The sequence below is a fragment of the Hyperoodon ampullatus genome (genome assembly GCF_949752795.1).
Source record: "Hyperoodon ampullatus genome assembly, chromosome: 5".
Classification (NCBI taxonomy): Eukaryota; Metazoa; Chordata; class Mammalia; order Artiodactyla; family Ziphiidae; genus Hyperoodon; species Hyperoodon ampullatus.
In genome coordinates this window covers 107476843-107484629 of record NC_136918.1, presented here as the reverse complement: position 1 = coordinate 107484629, position 7787 = coordinate 107476843, and positions in this window count along the sequence as shown.

The window sequence follows — 7787 nt, the reverse complement described above, 5'->3', positions numbered from 1 at the left end:
TATAATTTATATTGTTTCACACCTATGGATCCTATTTCTATGACTTTATCTCTGATTAGTTCTGGGACTCCATTTGAAGGATTTTTAAAGGCAATAAGTTTTAGTCAGTACTATTAAAACCTTAATATTACCACAAACTTTCCAAATGGAGAGGATTTCTCTTCAAGAAGGATGAGGCCTACTGAGTCTAGGTAAAAGAAAATCTGTGTGGCATTTAAAAGTTCATTGATGTAAAACAATAAAAATCATTTTGGGGAGAACAAAGATGATTTTATGTAAGAATTTTTTTTCTCCCTCTTACTTTTCTAAACTAAAAATTGCTGAACTTTCTTCCAAGTTTAAGTAGATGCTAAGTCATCTTATGTAGACAGCCAGGTAAAGGAAAAAAAGTTACAAAATAAAAAGAGAGATGGTTCCTCTTTCCATGAGCATACAGAGGGTGCTTCACTATTTCCGGCTTATTAACTCTAACTTGAGTTTTTCTTTTCTTAAAAAAAAAAAAGATGTGGGAAAGTGGGAAAGTAAGTTATATTGATGTTATAGGAATAAGTATTTTCAATATTGAAATTATTCACAAATTTGCAGCTCAGATTTAACCTTGAAAATAACAACACCTCCATTTAAAATTATTATCTTAAAGCTCTAGTACCAGTTTGTTCACTCATTCATTTATTCTGCAAATATATATTAAGCTAGTAATGCAGGTTATTAATCTAACCCTCTTTTGAATTTTTCTTGACACCTGCTCAATAAATGAACCAAAAATATAATGAGACTCACTTTATATTAAGGGGGAGAAAATGAAATGATATTTTTTTCTTAAAGTATTATTTTTAAAAAGTATAATGGGGGAAATAGTTGTAAACCCATATATAATGATATACTCTATTTTTAAACTCTCATATATTTAGATCTTTTCAGAAGCAAGAAGTAGGTTAAATAGAATTCAATGCCATCCTTGAAATATTGATCTTGTAGTTGTAAATTACTTCAACAAAGTTAACCCTTATCCATAGTCATTTTTGATGTTGCTTATAGGTTCATGTCTCTGTATCTGTATTGTACTGAGTTTAGAAATAACCCAACTTCCTACTGCAAATCCTTTATAATGAGGACAATTTTAATCCTCAGTTTCTTTTTGTAAGCTGTTCTTACTAAGAATCTGTTTCATTGATAATATTTTAGCTTCTTTAAAAGTAACCCTTCATCTTTTGAGGTATCTTTGATATTTTTGAAGGATTGCACTAAGAAAAACAATAATTTATAATCTACTTTTTTCATTAAAACTTATAAACTATCATGGTTGAATATATTTACTATCCCTATGTATTAATATTTTGAAGTTAAATTTCATGACATAAAATACAGTAACTAGGCAGATAATGTAAAAAATAGTTAATACATATTCGTGATCATTGAGGATACCAGAGTTTAACTCAGAAGTTAACGTGTCTACTCTGTTAATGTTTAATGAAGGAATGTGATTGTGAATTACAAAGAATAACCACAATTTGTCTCATTGGTTATTTTTGTTTTAAAATAAGGATGTATATATACAGGGCCAGAAAGTTAATTTTTAAAAATCCTATGCCTTCTTGAAGCTTACCGTCTAAGTAGCTAACACTAAATTAAGCAAAATTGGACTAGGCAAAAAATATTCTGTAGAAAGGAAAATCCTTGAATTAGTTTAATGAAAGGAACAAATTCTTACTTCCAAGTACGTGTTTTGGAGTTAGACGACTCAACTTGAAATGCCTTTGGGCAAATTTCCTCATTTTTTAAGTCCCCACCTCCATCCCCCCCACTCCTCCTCCCACCCCCAAGGTTTTCTTTTTGTAATACTTGGTTATAATATCATCCCTAACACTGTGCCTGTCACATGGCTCAGCTACTTCCAAAGATTTCATTGTACTAACCCCTCCACACACACATTTTCCTTTGATATTAGAATAATTTCGAGACTTAGAAATGGAGTAGTGAGTTAAAAATAGGTGAAAAAAAAGTCAGTAATTCACCCCGGGCTAATTTTATTTTGCTTGTATGTGGCAGAAAGATTTGGGATAATTATCATTTTTTTATTAGGATTTATCGTTTTCTGTATTCTTTCCAAAAATCAAGTCTTCAAGCAAACATTTGCATTCAAGTGAGAGAATTTCTAGAAGCTCAGGTCTTTTATTTTACTCAGGCAGTAATATGTTAGGAGTCACAGGACTTGATTTGGAATCACAGATCTCCTAGAACCTGTGGATTCTGTTGTTTCACATGATAAATTATAGTAGTAAAACCTAAATCACAAGGTCATTATGAGGATTAAATTAGAAAGTATGTACAAAATGTCAAGTAAGCAGAAATAGTGCAAGAGATGCCAACAATTATTAGTGTATATTAATTAGAAGTGGGTGGAGATATCATACCTATTTATGGAAGTGATCTTAAGATTTATTTTCATATTTTATAAACAACTTAAAAGCCAAACTAGAATCATTGATTTTTATTTTTAGTATTTTTACTTTTTGTAGATGAAAAATACTACTATCAGAGTTTTATTGAAATATACAAAATATAAATATTTTACACATGAAATTCACAACACTATGCATGATCCTTCCTTATGTAACACATTTTATCATTTCACTATCCATGTTTGAAGATGTATTAATAGTTTTATAATTTGCATCAAGTGGGAAGTACATAATAATAAAGGTTAATGCTTATTGAATGCCTAGATTACCTATTCAAAATGCTTTATATGTAGTGTGTAATTTAACTTAAATTATACTCCTATGTATAGAGATATAGAGAAAGAGAAACTGAAGCACAGAGAACTTAAGTTGCCCATTATCAAAAACCATAAAATAGATGTGAGAAGATAAAAGTAAATAGTAGACTTTAGAGCCGGTATCCCTTTATAATACTGTTACCCTCTACTAAAAGTATTGATTGAGAAAAAGTGAATTATTCTCCATATACTAGACAACTTCAACATTTAAACATATATTTTCTATGTTTTTCAATATGGTTCTAAATAATTGGGTAAACATCTGTTTTACAAACTTTAAATTATGTGGACATAGAAGTGATCTTCAAACTAATTTTTTCAGTACTAAAACCAAAAAAATTAAAACATATTTATTTTGCCTTATTTTTAGAATAATTTTTAAATGTGTATCTGAAATGCTAATGGAAAATAAATTGTAAAATACTCTTGGTATTTTATGTAAATGGTGGCTGAGATAAATTGCCAATTCTGATTTCAGCTCATTATGTGGTTGGACATTGAGAAGAATAAAAGTTAAATCTACAGAGTGACATTACAGTTTACTTTTTATAAGCTTAATTTAGATGTATGGCCATTATATTCTTTAATACTCTTTACATTTTGAGTTAATTTTGGTGTATGATATAAGGAATGGTCAAGTTTCATTCTTTTGCATGTGGTTGTCCAGTTTCCCTGACACCATTTATTAGAGACTGTTCTTTTCCCATTGTATGCTTTTCACACCTTTGTCATAAACTAATTGACAATATATGAGTGGTTTTATTTCTGGTTCTCTATTCTGTCTCATTGATCTATGTGTCTGTTTTTATGCCAATACCATACTGTTTTAATTACTATAGCTTTATAGTATACTGTGAAATCAGGAGACGTGATGCCTCCAACTTTTTCTTTCTCAGTATTGGTTTGGCTATTCAGTTTTTTTTTTTCTGTGGTTTCATACAAATTTTAGGATTATTCTATTTGTTTGAAAAAATGCCATTGGAATTTTAACAGGGATTACATTAAATCTGTAGATTGCTTTTGGTAGTATGAATATTTTTACAATATTGATTCTTCCAATCCATGAGCATATCATATGTCTCCATTTATTTATGTTGTCTTCAATTTCTTTCATCAATGTCTTATAGTTTTCAATGTATAGGTTTTTTGCCTACTTGGTTAAATTTATTCCTAGGTGTTTTATTCTTTTTCATGTAATTATAAGTGAGATTGCCTTATTTTTCTTTCTGATAAGTTATTGGTTATAGAAATGCAAAAATTTTGTGTATGGATTTTATATCCTGTAACTTTACTGAATTTGCTTATTCTAGCAGTTTTTTAAATGAAGTCTTTGGGGTTTTTATATAAATATCACATCATCTGCAAATAGTGGCAGTTTCTTTTCCAATTTGGATACCTTTTATTTCTTTTTCTTGCCTAATTGTTCTGGCCAGGACTTCCAAAATGATGTTTAACAAAATTGGCACAAGTGATCATCCCTATTTCTTTTCTTAAAGGCCTCCAGCTTTTCACTATTGAGTTGTTATTAGCTGTGGGCTTGTTATATATGGCCCTTTTTATGTTGAGGTATGTTCCTTCCATAACAATGTTGTTGAGAGTTTTTTTTCATAAATGGATGTTGAATTTTGTCAAATGCTTTTTATGCATCTATTGAGATAATCATATGATTTTTATCCTTTATTTTCTTAATGTGTATCACATTGACTGATTTACAGATATTGAATCATTCTTGCATCCCTGGAATAAATTCATCAAATGTATTGTTAAATTCAGTTTGTTAATATTTGCTTTATATATTTAGATGCTCCTATGTTGGGTGCAAATACATTTTCAGTTGTTATATCTTCTTATTGGATTGACTTCTCTATCATTATGTAACACCCATATTTGTCTCTTATTATAGTCTTTGTTTTAAAGTCTATTGTGTCTAAGTATAGCTACTCCTGTTTTCTCCTGGTTTCCATTTTCAAAGAGTATCTTTTCTTCCATCTTTTCACTTTTAGTCTGTATGTATATCTAAAGTCTGAAGTGAGTCTATTTTAGACAGCATATAGATGTGTTTTTTTGTTTGTTTTGTTTTTTCTTTAAATCCTTTCAGCCACTCTGTGTCTTTTGGGGAATTTAGTTACATTTAAAGTAATTATTAATAGGTATGTACTTGCCATTTAGTCAATTGTTTTGTTATTGTTTATGTTGTTCCTGTCCTCTTTTTTCTTTTCTTTTTTTTGGTTTGATGACTTTCTTTAGTGATATGCTTAGAATCCTTTCTCTGATCTTGTGTATATTTAACATAGGTTTTTGCTTTGTGGTTACTAGGGGGCTTATAAATAGAAACTTACATCTCTATCAGTCTATTTTAAACTGATAACAACTTAAGTTTGATCCCAGCCTAAGGTTCAACATTTTTACTCTACCCTCCATATTTTATGTTTTTGATGTCACATTTCACATCCTATTGTGTGTATCCCTTTACTAATTATTGTAATCAGTTATTTTTATTATCTTTGCCTTTAACCTTATAAGAAATATTCCATTCCTTTTACTATATATTTAACTTTCCAGTGAGACTTACTCTTTCATATATTTTCTCCTTACTAATTAGAATCCTTTCTTTTCAGTTTAAAGAAGTTCCTTCAACATTTTTTTGTAAGGCTGGTTTAGCTGTGATGAACTCCTTTAGCTTTTGTTTATCTGGAGAAAATTTTATGTCTCCTTTAATTCAGAATGATAAATTTGCCAGTAGAGTGTTCTTGGCTGGAGTTCCCCCCCTCCACGTTGAACATATCATGCCACTCCCTTTTGACCTGCAAAGTTTTTCTTGAAAAATCTGTTGATAGTTTTATGGGGATTCCCTTGTATATTACAACTTGTTTTTCTCTTGCTGATTTTAATATTCTCTTTTTGTCTTTAAGTTTTTACACTTTAATTATTAACATGTCTTGATGTGTCTCTCTTTGAGTTACTCTTTTTTGGGGCTCTCTGGTCTTCCTGGTCTGGATGTCTGTTTCCTGTCCCAGATTAGGGAAGGCTTTAGCCATTATGTATTCAAATAAGATATTTGCTTCTTCCCTCTTCTCCTTCTGGGAGCCCTATAATGCAAATGTTAATTTGTTTGATGTCCCCTAAGTCTCTTATGCTATCTTCACTTTTTGTCATTTCTTTTTCTTCTATTTGGCACTTATATTTTCCATCTCTTTGTTGAAGCTCTCACTGTGTTCATCCATTCTTCTCCCCAGTTTGGTGAGCATTTTTATGACCATGACTTTGAACTCTTTATCACATGAATTACTTGTCTCCATTTCATGAAGGTTTTTTTTTCCTGAGGCTTTATCTTGTTCTTCGAATTGGAGCATATTCCTCTGTTTCTTCATTTTGCTTGATTCTCTGTGTTGGTTTCTATACAGCAGATAATACAATCACCTCTCCCAGTCTTAAAGGATTGGCCTTGTGTAGAAGATGAAACTTGTCATTCAACCCTGCTTCAGCTCCTTATTGTCTTTCAAACCTTTGTGCTTGTCCACTCAGCCTGTTATATTTTTAATAGTTTTCAATAGTTGAGGAAGTGCCAAGCCTGTCAGTATCCCTAAAAGACATCTCAGCACATAGAATCAGGTTTGGAAACCATATTCTCAGGCAGTAGCTTTAAAAAGTATGTCAGTATTTATAGTCAGGTGGGACTACAACCATAACCTCATGGTCCAGAGGATCTTGCCATGTCCCCTGGGCAGCAGTCACAAAAATCAGGGCTCCAGATGAGTATATAAGCTATTTTCTGGGATATAAGAGAAAGTTGGAGTGAGACAGAGGGCGAGTACCAAGATGGTGCCCACAGCATACAGTCCTTGAGAGTGGCTCCATAGCCTACTAGATGTGTGTCAAACCTGAAAGTCTTTCCCTCAGGCCAAAGATCCAGGACAAGCAAAGAGGCCTCCTTCACAGAAAGACTAGGAGTGTGCCTTAGTCTGTGCAGTGCCTTGTGGAGGGTGGTGCAGCTGCAGTCTGGTGGAACCTAAGAATGCAAGTGCCCTGGCCACCTGAGTCAAATGATCAAGAGTCATCCTCTGGGTGGCAGCTGCCCAAACCAGGGTAGCAGACATAAAAGACAGGTTACCAGCCATGTGTAAATCTCCCTTCCAGGAGATACTTAAGCTCTGGATCACAGCAGAGGGAGAGCACAAAAATAGGTGTCTGGAAAGGACTTCAGTCAGCCCCTAGAATCCTACCTCTCAGGCCACAGCCATAATGATTAGCTAACAGATTTCCTTCACAGAAAGTCTGAGCTCCTGGGTCTGTTGCCTCTTGTTGTGCCCTGGGGGTGGTAGCTATTTAAGAACGTTTTCTCTGTTAGTAATAGTTCTGTAGGACTCATGAGAGTAAGCCCCACTAGCTTCCAGAGCCAGGCAATATAGAGGTGTTCCCTGACAGAAGTCACTAAAATTGGGGTGCCAGACAGGCATAGGAGATTCTTTCTGAGTGACACTAATTATTACAGTACCCTGGGACCAGGAACCAAAATTCCCCTGGCCTCTAGAGTCAGGCAGTCAAGAGGCATTCCCTGGGTGTGAGCCACAGGGATCAGAGTGCCAGACACGTGAGACAGCTCCCTCTAAGGAGATACTGGTGTTCTGGAGCACAGGAAAGGAAAAGCATAAATATGGAACCTGCTAGTCTCCATGCCTAGGTAGTGTTCTAACAGGATCCTAGATGCGTATTTTAAATTAAATGCCTTTCCTTGAGCTGATGTTTTAATATAAGCAGGTAATCCTCCTTTACTTTCAGTCTGGGCACCATCAGCTGCCTCTCAGTTAGGTTCTGGGATGGGTAAGTCTGAGCATCACAAGGGCCCTTTAAGAGCTGTTTCCCAGATGGCCACAATCTTGGGGGGTCTCATGATGTAAGCCCTGTTGGTTTTCACAGTTCTGGTGGCTTGTCTTTCACATGTAAGCCCCATGTAGGGTTTGAACACTTTGCTCCTTGGAGATAAGCTCTGGGTTTTGAGTTTTCTCCC